Source organism: Protopterus annectens, chromosome 2.part2 (assembly GCF_019279795.1).
Source record: "Protopterus annectens isolate FY-2018-M chromosome 2.part2, PAN1.0, whole genome shotgun sequence".
In the NCBI taxonomy this organism is placed as follows: domain Eukaryota; kingdom Metazoa; phylum Chordata; order Ceratodontiformes; family Protopteridae; genus Protopterus; species Protopterus annectens.
In genome coordinates this window covers 542,901,815-542,918,235 of record NC_056730.1, presented here as the reverse complement: position 1 = coordinate 542,918,235, position 16,421 = coordinate 542,901,815, and positions in this window count along the sequence as shown.

Here is a 16,421-nt window from a genome sequence, read left to right as displayed (position 1 = left end):
TGGAGCAATTCTGATGCATTGTGCTAAGTAACTAGCCAGGATGTGTGTACAACATAGTGGGATATGGGAACACCTCAGCTGTGGGTGTGCCGGTACAGGTGTGTGCCTGGAAGGTATGGTCTGTCTATAACCTGTCATTGCAGGTGTGCTCTGCAGAGCCTAGAGGCAGGTCCCAGTCACTGCAGAGATATTGGAGTGGTGCATTATAAGGTGTGCCTTGCCTGCGTGCATCACACAGGAAGATGCAAGCATTGTGTCACATGACCCCATGTCTTGCTTGCCAGTTCCTGTTCCGCCAGTGACTGTTATTTTTAAACTGTGCAAGACAGGCAGTATAGAAGCAGCAGGAGCCTCACATGTGATCTGTACTCCCAGGGCTGACAGGTGCAGGTCATCTGTGCCAAAGCATTGTGTTTGACCAGGTCAGTCAAAGTGGACAGATACCAGATGCCTGTGAAATGACAGCAGAAGCATACGCAACTGTTGAAGTGATGCAGTCAGTCATTGTACAGTGGTATCGGGTCCGGATGAATGCATAATGCTCCCCAGGGCTTGGCCCATACCTTCAGGGCTACAAGACTGGTGAGCTATTGCATGTCCCTGCACACGTAGTCTGTGAAGTGGCGTCTCAGGGCAGTCACACTAACATGGAGAATGACAGTCACATCGTACCTGGTGAGGTGTGGCATGTGTGCATAGGTTATGTTGCAGAACCAGTTACCCGACAGCAAGATGTAAGCGACTATCGCCTTGTGTAGCCTGCTGTGTGGAACTGCAGTGTGACTGCCTACAGAGTCACCTATGACTGGTGTGTTGTGTATGTTATAACACCCTATTGGCTGTATGTGATGGGCACACGAGTCTGTGGGCAATAAGTTGGTGATGTTGTGTTCTGTGATGGGGGCTGCCTCTGGTGCCTACACAGAGTATGGAGAGGTACTGCACAAGTTGTCCCCATATGTGTGGCATGTGGTGGAGATCATGTGAGACTATGTGATGTGTGGGGTGTGTTGTGAATGTTACACATCTCAACATGACTGTCAGGTGCAGTCAGGGTTGGTGACAGCATTACCCCCAGCAGGGCTGCATACGTGCATCCCCCACAGGCTGTAGTGTCGTATGTTGGGAGGTGAGCATTTAATGTGTACATGAGACAATTGCTCTATTGCCAAATGTACGACATATCCATCATATAGACAGGCAATAGCACTGGTACGTGACAGTTGGACATGCCTGTATATACAACCATGTCTCACAGGATATGTGAGTTATGTGTGTACAGCAGCTGTTGTACCGTAAGCAAGCTAGAAATTTTAGGACAGCCAGTGTACCTGTGGGAAATGGTGTGGAATGGGTGCTATAGAAATCAGTAGCGCATGACATGCTCACAAGTTCTGAACAAGTGCCTAGCATGAACATACAATACAGATAGGGTGTTGGATAATATCAACCCACAAGTGGTGAAGACAGTCATAATGGGTGGCACCGCACTATAACCCTGCTGAGTATGGTGTGCATGTCCATGAACCATTATCACTGTAGATGTTAGCAGTACAGATGTACAAGACAGTATGGATGTTTGATTACAAATACCTTTGTATGTCACGGGAGTGTTCCACCAGTGGCCTGTTGACAGATTCACAACTACAAAAGGTGCCAGAGTGACATGTGCATATCACACCAGTGCCAGCTACAGTAGAATAGGGTTAATGTGTTGTACTCCACCCTCATTGTAGCCCATACCACACAGACAAATGTTAGGCATCTGTGTATGAAAGGATGTGAATGGCCATGACCTATGAGCAATAGCTGTGTCAGTGTTGTGAACAACATACAGAATGGACTGTGTGGGTGAGGTGTGTGACACATGTGAGCAGTCTGATGGATGATATCAGCATTGTCACCACTAGGTGAACATCCCTGTACCCATTAACTACCACCTAGGCTGTGGTCAACATTATGGACACTGTGTAAGGGATGGTCCTGTGCAGTACACCTCCCTGACCTGGTGACGTCTCCAGGCCCCGTAGGTAGTCATACGAGGTACCCATGTCATGACAGGGTGCCATCCATGAGCACAGAGATCATTGGACAGGCATATACAGCACCGGGGTGACCAATATTGGATTACATATCACCTGTAAGGGGTAATGGCCAGGCGTGGATGGGTGATATCAGCCTTCACAATCCTCACCTCCACTATGCAGCATGCTGTCTACCATGCATAAAGACATGTGTTGCACCATGATGATGGACATGCTACATGTCCATAACCTGATCTGAAAGACATACGAGATGGACAGCCACTGCACTAATACTAGGATCGCCACATGCTGGACAGATCCCTGTGCCATACATGTGACATACTCCCGCTATACCATGCAACCCTGTCCATCAAAGCTGCACATGTCATTCCAGTCATACATGATGTGATGGCAGCATGGTAGATGTAGTATCAACTGTCTGGATCAGTAATGTGGCACTGATGCACCTCGCAGTGGCATAATGGCTGTCGGTTACAGGTAGGAAACCTTGCCCGTACATGCTATGGTTGATAACCATCCCTGCGAATGATGTCCGACTAGCCATTGTCCCATGTCTATCATATGTGCAACACAGGCGATCTGTGGCAGGATGGTGAACAGCTGTACAGTGCTGTGTAGATGTATATGGCAAAACACATGCATGTACAGGTTTCCATGCGTATGTGTGCATTGTCACTGCTCAAGTCCATTAAGGCTGTGTCTGTGTTGATATGTGACATATACACAGCATTAAGTTCAACAGCAATACCGTGGACACATCCAGGCATGTGCAGATAGGTAAGAACACCAGTGCAGGCAAACAGACATGCCCACATCAAGACAGCATTCACATGGAGTATGAACACTGTAATGAGGTGACACACATATATGGTGATGATATCCAATGCATAACGGGTATTACATGTGTGTGACACAAACACGTCAGTCATGTCAGTGTCATGGTGATTTGCAAAGATAACTGTGCAGATGTACTAGATGTCATAGAAATGTATGTGCAGCTGTATCTCTGTACATCTCTGAAACTGTGACCTGTCACCATCATTATGTCTTACAGATAATGCCTCATACACACCTTCCAGCGTATAGCCGCCAGGAGGATGATGTCCTCATCCCGTACCTCCATGAGAACTACGAGGTGTTGTTCAGCCATGTGCCACAGCATACCCAGCAGTGGGACGACCTGTGGCAGGATCTGTGCAGGAGGGTGAACAATGTGGGTGGCCATAACTGCACCTACCAGCAGGTGCGCAGACACTGCACGGACCTGATATGGCATGCAAAACAGAGTGCCACTGCAATCACCAGGGAACAAGGTGGAACAGGTGGTGGGTCACCAACCCAGCCCCCACTCACACACACTGAGGAGTTACTGGCCAGTCTGGGGACACCCTCAGAACAGCATCCACAAACACTATCTGCCATCGTGGAGGTGGGTGTCTCCCAACCAATGAGCCTGGAGTTTCCTGGTAAGTCAGTACTGCACATATGGCTACTATATCCCATTTACGTGCATGTGTCACTGTACATTATGTAATGTAATAACATATGCATGGTATGTGGACACACATGCTGCATACTACAGTATGCTACCCTGTGTATACACACATGTGCATACTATATGCTATTGTACAGGTGTATGTGTTAACATGCACAGTGCACCCTGTGGCTGTCATACAGTCATGGATAATGTTCATACTGCTGTGTCGCTCCTTTACAGGTACCTCTTGCGTGCCGCACAGACATGAGTCTGTTGCAGGTGAGACTGTCATCAGTATCAGGCATGTGAAAGCATAGATCTATTCGCCATGTGGCCAGTTAACACTTGTACACTTGATGTTCGTTCCATTCACAATATACAGGTCGCATCACTCATCATTCACACAGGCCACCCATGTGCAATATATACAAACGAAATGATACACCGACATGAAACCAGAGTATTTGTTATCGCTACATGTGTGGTCAGCTGTGCATATAACAGTGGAGGTGTTCTACAATGGAGGCATATGTACTATACATTGGAACAACACGTGTGGTACGCAAACAGTACCACACAGTGAGCTGTGATATGGGCAGCCCACAGAAGTCACCACTGTGTTATATGCCCCTGCAATGGGTGCACACATTGTGATGTACCATCTGACATGTCCCAGACACGTAGTGTATTGGCTGCAATAATGTCACACTATCCCATAACCTATACCCCACATACAACCTGTTGTCTGCATAGCCCTGTGGATGGTGACATATCTGACATCTATGGGTGTATGTCATATGGGACAACACAGACATGTGTGATAGATGGCCATCACACACATTTGTCCAACACATGCTCACATGGCCATGGGGGATGGCCAGCGATATGTAGCCACACAGTAGATGTGATGTGTATACACCCTGTTTCACATTGTCCACACATGGTCCAATTATAGCCTTAGTTGACCGATTATACAGTTGATGTGGTACATTGGACATCCTAACAGCCTGTGCACAGCCAGTGGAGGTGTCACTGACTTCTGCCATATAAGATGTGTTGAACATCACGCCTGTGTCATATCATGACAGTAGTCACCTCTACAGCTTCCACAGACATTGACAACATATCAGGCCACAGATACTGTACATTTCCCTTGCTGCTGTAGGACATCACCGTTAGCTGTGCAGTTCATGTGTGTGGTACAGCAATGTCATGTTGGACATGGTGAATTGACAAGTCTGCTATGTGTGGACATGGTTGCCAGGCAGCTAAGACTCTGTAGTTGTTGTGCAGGGGTGTCATCTATAGGTCCTCCAGTGACCTGTCACATGACACAGCATGGTTTGGTGTGTACACACCTCAGCATCATGGGTCACAATCCACAGTTATGTCATGGGTATGCATGCAGTTATGGCTATGCAATGTGTACATATTATGCTCTGTATAGCAATATAGACACCTCATGATGCCATGCAATGGCACAGTGTCTGTACTTCACACTGTAGAGCAATGTAGACGGCTCACACTACCCTTCCATGCACATGCACATTTGCTAAACATGCATTCTATCTGTAGGGCATACAGACAACACCGCAATGTGATGGCCATTACGACACTGTACATGTCAGGACACCATTGTGTCAGACATGTATGCATGTTAATGCACATGTCAGCAGATTACATGTCAAGGTCACATCAGCCATGTGTACTGTTATCCTGTTCTGGTCCACATGGTGTATCACGGGGATGCATGCATACTACCATGATTGTGTGAACTGCATGGCTACTGATATGACACCTGCTTGCTGTATTGTGCACCCCAGGGGGTATGCTTACTAACACTATTAATGTCTGAGCTGCATGCTGTCAGCTGTATCACAGGCATGCTGCATGCCATCTGTCAAATCACATGCATGGTGTGTGTCTGTGTGTTTGTGTGTGTGTGTGTGTGTGTGTGTGTGTGTGTGTGTGTGTGTGTGTGTGTGTGTGTGTGTGTGTGTGTGTGTGTGTGTGTCTGTGTGTGTGTCTGTGTGTCTGTGTGTGTGTGTCTGTGTGTGTGTCTGTGTCTATTGTAATTTAGAGTCTTTCTTTGCATTCACAGGTGATGTAGGTGCGTTACCCTCCTGCAGTCCATCTGATGTTAGTGTCCCCACAGATAATAGCAGTGATGAACATATGCATGAGGTACAGGCAGGGTTGTCAGGGGATGAATCTGTGCCAATGGTTGCCATCCCAGCTATGTCCCCCTCTTCTCCGCACACAGTTCTGCTGCCAATACATACCGCATCACCAGTGGCCATAGAGGAAGGACAGTCAGCATCTGTTAGCGTGGAACAGGAACGTGTGGTGGCTACAGAAGGTGTGTCTCCTCACCATGTTGTCAGTGTAATGTCTGCAGATGTGCCACACAGGCATGTGGCCGGTGCTGCTCGTAGGAGGACCTCTGGCAGACATGCACCTGCAGGACAGAGCACAGCAGCTGGTATCACCAGACGCATGTTCCGGACTGTAATGGCAGCACAGGCATGTGCTGAACGGCAGAACAGAGAAGAGCAGAGGCTGCAAAGGGCTGCTATCCATACCCTAAATGACAACATCCAGGCATTGGAAAATGCTCAACAGCAGATTGCTGATGTTCTGGACATGCGAGTGGGTGACATGATCAGAATTCTTGACCGTGGCATGGCAATCCGCGAGCGTGAGCTGTCTGTGCTGGAACATCTGGTAGGAGTGAGGAGTTGGCCACGTGGACGTAGGCCAGCTACACCACCTAGTGCAGGTCGACGTGAGCGTGCCACCTCACATGCCCGCTCCTATAGTGCCGGTAGCAGTAGCAGTGCAGCTGGTGCTGTGCTGTCCACACCAGAACACAGCAGGCCACATGGACGTGGCCCTTGACGTTCCCAGTGGGGACACAGTTCCAGTGGACATGTGTCGTTGGACAGTAGCCAATCTGTACCTCCGCCTAGTAGTGCCCGTGCAACCCCTGGCAGGCACAGGTCACGTGGCCATGGCCGGACACAGTGAGCTGTACAACCTGGTCTGTACAATCTGGAGCTGTCAATAATACCCCTGTGTAGGCCTCACAAAAGGCAGAACTGTGTGCACACATACATGTACACAGCAAACACATCTGTAGGGCACCACAACACCCACATGCATACTGAACAGACATGTCCATTCATATCACCGGCCCTTACCGACACACATGATGTCACCCATTGGTGCAGCCTATGCCCCTGGCACACAATATCACCCTGTGCATATGATGAAACCTGTGCTGCATCCCTGTCATCCACACCATCAGTGCAGGGACATGCTCAAATGGTCTGATGCACAGGGTGAACAGAATAGTGAGATGTGTATATTACATTAGTTGTGTACGACTAGTGAGGGAAGTGTATATTACATTAGTTGTGTAAGAATGGTGAGAGATGTGTATTTTACATTGGTTGTGTACTGCTGACATGCACCAGACATACCATGAAGTACAGGTGTAGCATGCACTGTTATATGTGCACAACCATGTAGTACAGGTGTAGCATGCATTGTTATATGTTCACAGTATGTGTCTCGGTAACAACAGTAACAGCATGTTGGTAATGATGCCCAGGTTCCTTCCTTATGGTCTACTTGCATGTGTCTACAGGTAGCAGTGTTTGCAGTCTCCCATGTGTAACTGTGGAGTACTCACAGGCACGTATGGCAATCTCAGCATGCTATACGTAGCCTCAACTGGACAGCTGGAAAGTCTAACATACCACAGATGTCCACACATATACTGATCCAGCAGCCTGTGTGCAGTGTAATAGGCTACCGTGGCTAGAGACGTGACATCCATACCAGGTCACATCACAGGTATGTTGACATGGTGCAGGGGTTGTACACAGCAGTCTGGACAATGATAACGTTTGAGGCCACTTGATAGCATGAGGCCTCACTGTGTAGCAGTAATACCCTGTCACAGTACAGGAACATGCCCACACTGACGGGGTCGACAACACTATAACACACACCCCATAGTGTTGAGGTGAGGACACTTGCCTATGTGGTCAGCCCCTCACAGTACTGTGCACCCACATGACGCGACACAGAGAAGGGACATGAACAGGTAGCCAGTACGGCTGAGACCGATGGCATCAATAGGGTAGTTGACTGCATCACCATGAGGGGTCGGGATCCTATGTGTTCCATATAGTAGCATACACCCACACTCCATGCACCAGACAGCCATACATACACACACACACACACACACACACACACACACACACACACACACACACACACACACACACACACACACACACACACACACACACACACACACACACACACACACTGTGGAGACCACAACTGTCATACACATACAGATAGCTGATGTGTGTAATACACACACCACACCTGCCTACGTCATGCTTTCCACATTGCAGTATGTACAGATGTCTACAACAGTGTACAGGGGTGTGTCACAATTGGGATGTATTCCCCACCATATGTGGCATATATGGTCACACATGCAAACACACATGGCAGTACTGTGAATGATACACCTGCTATGTGATGATACGTCTGACAGCCATACAGCAGTATTGGCCGCATTATGTGTACCAACGCTATGTCCGGCAATTGTGCTGCTATATGCACACGGGAGGATGTAAGTGTTACAGGTGTCGAGTGACGTACAGTTAGTAACACCTGACCGCTGTGTAGGTATTATGTCTTCACTGTCAGGTAACAGTAACATAGCGTACTGTTTGCACATGTAATGGTATGATGGCATGTGACACACCTGTGAGCTGTACCCGGCGAACATCCATCTACACAGGTGGATCACCACTTTACGTACACACATCCATCCATACCTAATGTACATCCTACCGTACTGTCAGTATGTCACCATATACAGGTGTCAATGATGGGGCTGCATTGCAACTGCATGTTGTAGTTCGGCACAGCTGAGTTACTTACATCAGCTACTGCACATGCATGGCAGCTGCATGCACACTACAGTTTGTACATGTGTGTTGGTCCTACATGCCTGTCATGTAGCCATGTTTGTATGCATTGCAATCGGTGGACATGTGTGTTGACATACATAACACATGGACTGTTGTATGATATGATGGGTGTCATGGGTAACTAGTACATAGGGAATGTGTACTTGGTCAACATTGCTACCTCATGTACTGTTGGCATTCAACAGCCATGGACCCACTTTCCATTTGCGTGCATATGATTGCTGTAGCCGCTTGTCTGCACAGAGGACAGCAAAAGCTATGCTATGTACATATGTGTTGTTTGTGTGGTCCATGCACATATCCACTGCAATTACATGTATGACATATCTGAACATGTGTGTTCATTGGTATACAGCGACAGTTATCTGTCACAGCTGTGTAAGACCCAGGGCCCCTGTTATGTGTAGAGCTGACCTGGTTATGTACAGTGGTATCATTGCAATGCATAACACATGATGGAACCCTGTCGGTACATGTGTAGTCTGCACGGTTGCTGTACACCTATGTACAGTCCACTGGTCATGCGTTACACGGTGTTGTGTTGATGTATTGCTGGTCCAATGACATGGTGGTGTCTGAGGGCTACATTGTAGACTGCGGTGTGTACCTCTGTGATCTGGACCTGAGACATCTGTGATGGCTCCTGAGTGTGTACTGGTCAATACATGTGAGTGGCTGTCATGTACGTGGGGACAGTAATACCATACTGTGCCCTTCCATGTTTAGTATCCATGTGCATGCAAGACAGCCCTTTGCAACTGCCAAGTGTGTGAGCATGCCCAGTACGCTGTTGTGTAGTTGGACACACAGTACATTCCAAACTATGCCCTTATGTGTTTAGAATCCGTGTGCATGCAAGATGGCCCTTTGCAACTGCTAAGTGTGTGAGCATGCCCAGTACGCCATTGTGTAGATGGACACACAGTGCATTCCAAACGGACGTGTGATATTATGTGTGGGCATGGCCAGTGACACCTTGTGCCTCTGTGTATGGGCATGGCCATTGACATCCTGTATAGCGATGGTGGACATCCAGGCAACCGATGTCCATTTACAATGTCACGATGGATGCCTACATTGAACACACTGGCTGACTGTCTTGCAGGGTGTACTGTCTCTGGTGTGTCCTGTATCTATGTAGTGTTGTTGTGGTGCTTCGTAGATATTTAGTTGCCCCGATCACACCACTGCCATGTGTTTGTCGACATCTACCTTGGGACAGTAATATGTTTTCAGACTGCTCACTCTCTATACATTCCCTATCGGAATCCTTGCCTTTGCGGAAGATGTCACCCACCTAGAAGTATGCCTCTGGGAGTGCTGTGTTCAGTAATCTCGGTAGTGTGTTCTGTAAATGTATATTGCTGTAGTGTGATAAGGTAGTTAGGTGTATGTTCGACTCCCAGCTCTGCCAAGTGTGTGTGTGTGTGTGTGTTACCAGCTGCCTGGGGACACAGTAATGCTTTTAGACGCCTCACACCACATACATTCCCTATCGGTGTCTTTGCCGTTAAGGATGATGTCACCCACCTAGAAGTATGCCTCTGGGAGAGCTGTGTTCAGTAATCTCGGTAGCACGTTCTGTAAATGCATATTGCTGTAGTGTGATAAGGTAGTTAGGTGTATGTTCGACTCCCAGCTCTGCCAAGTGTGTGTGTGTGTGTGTGTGTGTGTGTGTGTGTGTGTGTGTGTGTGCGCATGTGTGTGTGTGTGTGTTACCAGCTGCCTGGGGACACTGTAATGCTTTTAGACGCCTCACACCACATACATTCCCTATCGGCGTCTTTGCCTTTAAGGATGATGTCACCCACCTAGAAGTATGCCTCTGGGAGTGCTGTGTTCAGTAATCTTGGTAGCGCGCTCTGTAAATGAGTATTGCTGTAGTGTGATAAGGTAGTTAGGTGTATGTTCGACTCCCAGCTCTGCCAAGTGTGTGTATGTGTTTGTGTATGTGTGTGTTACCAGCTGCCTGGGGACACGGTAATGCTTTTAGATGCCTCACACCACATACATTCCCTATCAGCGTCTTTGCCTTTAAGGATGATGTTACCCACCTAGAAGTATGCCTCTGGGAGTGCTGTGTTCAGTACTCTCGGTAGCGCATTATGTAAATGCATAGTGCTGTAGTGTGATAAGGTAGTTAGGTCTGTGTTCTAATCCCAATCCTGCCACGTGTATGTGTGTGTGAGAGTTTCTCACTGCATGACAACAATACATTGCTTTTACACTATTCACTCTCCGTAGAATCCGTACGGCATCTTTGCCTTTGATGCTGATGCCAGCAAGCTGGATGTATGCCTGTGTGAATGCTGTGATCTAGTAATCATGGTAGCGCGTTCTGTACATGTGTAATGCTGTAGTGTGATAAGGTAGTTAGGTCTGTGTTCTGATCACAACCCTGCCAAGTGTGTGTGTGTGTATTTCTATTTCTATATACGGAATGTAGATAGATAGTGATATGTATGTGGATATTAGCACTATTAAATGTGCTGCATTATCTGTACATGAACACCTTTGATGTATGTAAATCTGCTATGGCTCTGTGATAGTGCACATACTGTGTGCTGTAGTGATCCTGGGTTATAGTTGTGTAGTGACCAGTTATTCTGTTGCTGGGTATTACAAGGGACATTGACAACAATGATAGTACAGCACCTTTAAACGGTCATGTGCACGTCTCAGCAACAGTCAGCAGTGGTTGTTACTTTGGATGATGAGTATGGCTCATATGACTATGTATTACCTGACACTACTATGCAAATCAGGTTAACATTACTGACTCCCGTTTATCCACAGGTTGTGATACAGATCCCAAGAATGTATGTGTATACATTGACAGGTGCAGGACTGGAATATTGTTGAATGCATGCAGGGGTGTCCATGGCCAGTAATTGCGATCTGTGCAGCCTGGCAGGTACGGTCTGTGACTGTCCCACAACCTCCTGTATATGCATGACACATGCTGAAACTGTGTACATGCAGACACACACATGAAACAAACAGCTAGGGCTAACACATACACACACACATTGCATCAACTTTGGGCCATGCAAACACTGTTGTCCCTCACACACACACATACTTACATGTTGCTTGGATGGCTCACTGACAGGCTCTGGAAAGGAAACACCATACCCTGTGCATATGATGACACCTGTGCCACCACCTGTAATGTGTAACATAGATGCAGGAACAGACTAACATGGTGCTGATGTTCAAGGTGGCTTTATAGCACTGTATTAATGTTAAAATGTAGTTAACACAAAGTGTGATATCCTTCTAGGTGTATGTTAGCAGGCATGATGCATTGTAGCTATGACCATCAATGTAGTATAGTTTACAGCACTGTTTATTCTGATGATTTATTATCCATCCATGTGCCATTTGTCTGACGTGTGTAGTATTGGCAGCATGTATTTCAGAGTGTGCAGTACATGTGCGATGTGTGTAGTACATATTTATACATGCTTACAAACGCATACACTGGCGTACATGACATTACACAGGCTTCAACATGCTTGTACTAGCTTACTCATTCTTCAACGCGCACACACGGGCTGACACGCGTGCACACATGCTTACTCGGGCTTACAGGCGCTCACAGGCATGAACACACTGACAGCAGGTTTGCATGAAACTTCGGTGATATTCATGGCGTACACCGTCAGTTTCCTGACTGTACCTAGGATAGATCATAACACGCCTCTTCCACTGATGAGTAACTGACAGCAAACATGTGACGCATTGTTCCGATAGGATTACAGTGTTTTATACATACACACTCATGATTATACATACACACTCATGATGTCACCTATCTTCTACTCTGATAGTCCCCTTAACCTACTCTTCCACTGTAGTGGCTTGGCCCATATGGCATGACAAATTGTGATTCACTATCCTCAGCCTCAGTTGCATCGGATTGCCTACTAATGCTTGGTTACATCTCTGACAGAGCGCTTCCACACATAGCAACCAGTACTCAGTAGCCATCTTGTCTTCAGCTTGCCATTCACCTGCATGGCGAACTAACTGTTAATGATAATTACAATGTCTATGTGTATTTTAAATATTTCTCTTGTTTTAAAAGTGCAGCGCGTTTTCACGCCACTGCGCTACACTTACACACCGGAGATCGGGGGAGGACAAATAGAGTTTTATTAATTTACAATGGAGAAATATGCCACTGGCCTTATATTTGGCCATTGGCATGCTTCTTCAACTGTATTCATCCTTTATTTGCAGCTGACATTGCTCCGTTTAGCTACTTGCAGAACGTAACTCGGTTAACATCCGAGTACATTTCTGCACATAACTCTACTCTTGCACGGACAGCTTACTGTTACATGTATCGCAGATTTACATAATTTGCATAGCTTTCACCTACAAATGGGGTAATTTGCATATCCTAACATTATCCGTGCAATGTTCGGTATAGGAGCTGTCTTACACGCCCCTACAGGATATTGCTGAGTAGCTCGGCAGATATCTTGCCTTGTTCTACACTTCCTCTACTCGTACATGCCGGCCAAGGCTCCATGACCCCTGGCCTAGGCTTTGCTGTGTGCTAATATGTCTATTTGTGGAGTATGCATGGCTGTAGGTATGGTTTGACCTGCTATGTCTGACATTTCTACAAAGCAGCTCCCACCTTCATCATTTGTAATGGTGACAGCCCTATAGGTACTATATATATATATATATATATATATATACAGCTGTGACATATGACATGTCAACACATACCTGCGGTCAATACTGAACTGACTACTTCAGCACTTTTCATACCTCCAGAGTTTTCTTGTAGTAGTATAGTCGATAATACTGTTTCCTATCACATGTATCTGTTTCTGATACAAGATATATCATTGTATTACACCACTACACACAAGAAGAAATCACAGGCCAGATGCCATTAAATTCCTTTTGCAGGACACACCCGCCAAGAGTGTTGTATTCCTCACAAAAGCCAACAGGTGCTAATCAAAACATATTATGCTATCATCTACCTTATGTGTTCGCCAGTATTTGCGATATCCGTCAGTGGCAGAATTCACGTGAGTGTGGGAGACTGGACACTGTATTGAGGACACTGCATAACACCCTGAGGGACACTATTAACCTTCCACATTGACTATCACAGGGCATAAGTATTCATTCACATTTATCGTGGTACATGCTTTTGATTTGTACATGTTTTGACATTTGTCATCCCGTCTTTCTTCACACCTGTCCACCTGATATCACCAGTTCTGTACATTTATTTAGAACAGGGTTACCTTCATACCTCTCAACTGTACACATGTTGGTTAAATGTCCCGAACTTAGACTTATAATGTTGTTCCTTCTTTGTTATTATTGTGCCTTTCTGGTAAATTAGTGGTAGGTCATTAAGGACTGTGAGGTTAGATAATAATGACAGACATTAGTGGTTTAAAACTAATAACCCTCAAAACATTCATACTAATGAAATATCCATTATTCTATCAATGCTCTAACTTTGTCAGAGGAATATTTAACATATCCCCTATTTGTACTTATTTAAATATGCCTTTGTCCAACTGTTTTATTCTGAAAGGTTGAGAGGTATGGTTACCATCTTATTTGTACGCATGTACATCCATGATAATCGCTTACATGACACTGATATAAGTCCCTACGTCTTCCCACAATGGTTTACACAATATCCAGTAGATGGGTTCTTCATGTTTGGAAGGTATAGGCGTGTGCTATACCCACATAGGAATATTAATCACTTCCATGGGGCAGACCTAATAAATCTGTGCCAACCAACACCTGTGAACCTAGGCCCATTCTTGCATACCCATGATTCCCATACCTGACACCCCTCCACAGTAGTCATAAGACATATTTAATGTGAGCGATAATAAAGTATGAAGATACTTCTAAGCACTATCCACTCTCTGCGTATCGGGACATATGTCATACATTCTGTCAACCCATGTGTTATTACCCCTTGCACAAGCTACTGTTGCATGTACAGCTATATTGTAGCTGCCGATGTGCCTTCCTTAGCATCGATAATTACTGGCCGTTGCTGCTAGACAACACTTTTTGGAGTCCTGCAAAGGACACCTATATCCATGTTTAAATAGTAGAACTTGCAGATTTGCCACACTGGTACTTTCCGGGCAATGGTTTGGAAAGCAGCAGTGTATTTACCTTTCTTGCATGTCTGTATGTCTATCCATAATAGCTATGATGTGTAGCCTTTTTATGTACATATGTTATATCTACAAGGACAAATGTTTCTGTGTTTATGTATATATCGATTAATGTAATTGTGTGTGTGTGTTTGTGTGTGTGTATATATATATATATATATATATATATATATATATATATATACACATATATATATATCTGTACATTCTGTATTTCATATATTTATTTAGTGTAAGTCTGTGGATATATATCTATACACAAATATATATATATATCCATATATAGATATATAAATAAACGTGTAGAAAACAGCATTCATTTGCTATGCTGTAAGTGGATTACACACGCGCAGGTGCACTTGCATGTCCTTATTATGGGTTACATATGTTTACTAAGTCTTTGTGCTTACGTGGGCTTTCTTAATTGTGACGGTACCAGAACAATATCTGTAATCCGGTTAATGGACATATGCAAAACACACGTTCACCTTTACATATTTAAATGTCTTTACAGCACACACGCATTCATTAACTCCTATGTGCTGAAGTCGTAGTTGACCCATGACTGCATTCACGTTGGCCGGATGCTGTCACCACTATACTATTGGTGTTCTGACTCATTTATATGCATACCCATAGTACATAGCTACATTAACATACGCCTCACCACTTCACTTACAACACAGGCATCCATTCTCCTGCTGGGAAAAATGCACTACTACATATTACACATCCCCTATTCCCTACTGCTCTGGACCCAAGCTGCATATTTAATCACTCCAAGGATATGCAGAACACCAAAGCTTATAGTCTTGGCACATACAAGTCTTTGATTGTCAGGGTGTTCCTGTGGTGATCTGGATTTAGGCTTGTCCGCCTGGTGAACGAAACTGCCCTGACTGAGTTCAAATGTCAGACGAAGCACATGGACAGCATTTGTCCATTTTATAGAGTTTTACCTGTGTTTACAGACACAGGTCTTTCGGCACCTGTCAGCAGCTTTTTATGTTGGCAATACATAATATGGGTGGGGGTGGTTACAATACATAATCCACGGTGAGGGGTGTTCCCATTCACATTTGACTATTTCCTGTATGCATTCATACGAGGATTATTATTTTGGACATGAATTAACTACAGGTATGCAGTGGTACAGTAAACAAATGTGAAGATTTGTTACTGTAAATATGTACGGACCTCTGTAATACACTGTTTTCTGGCAAATCAGTAGCCAGTCATTAAAGACTGAAGTCAGAACATAATGACAGACACTTGAGTGTCAGACTTCATACACTTCAGGAAATTAATGCCAATGTACAGACTGTTATTCTATCAACTTTCTCGTTTTTTTTACAAATTGTCCATACTTTTGGGCCTTTGTCCCACTTTTATTCACGGCTTTGTCCAGATATCTTGCTCTCAGAGGCTGACAGGTATACTTTTATTCACGGCTTTGTCCAGATATCTTGCTGTCAGAGGTTGACAGGTATGGTCAGTCACACCTACACACACATTAAGTGTCCCTCACACAGTAGATCAGGGTTATCCTATTTACGTCAGTGCCTTCATCACCCTTATACAATTTGCCACTATGCGAATGTGTGCAATATATTTCCGCTTATGCGTGTCGGGACACGTGTGTCACGGGCAAGCGTTTGATCCTGGGTAGTAGGTTATGCATGACCACTTAGGG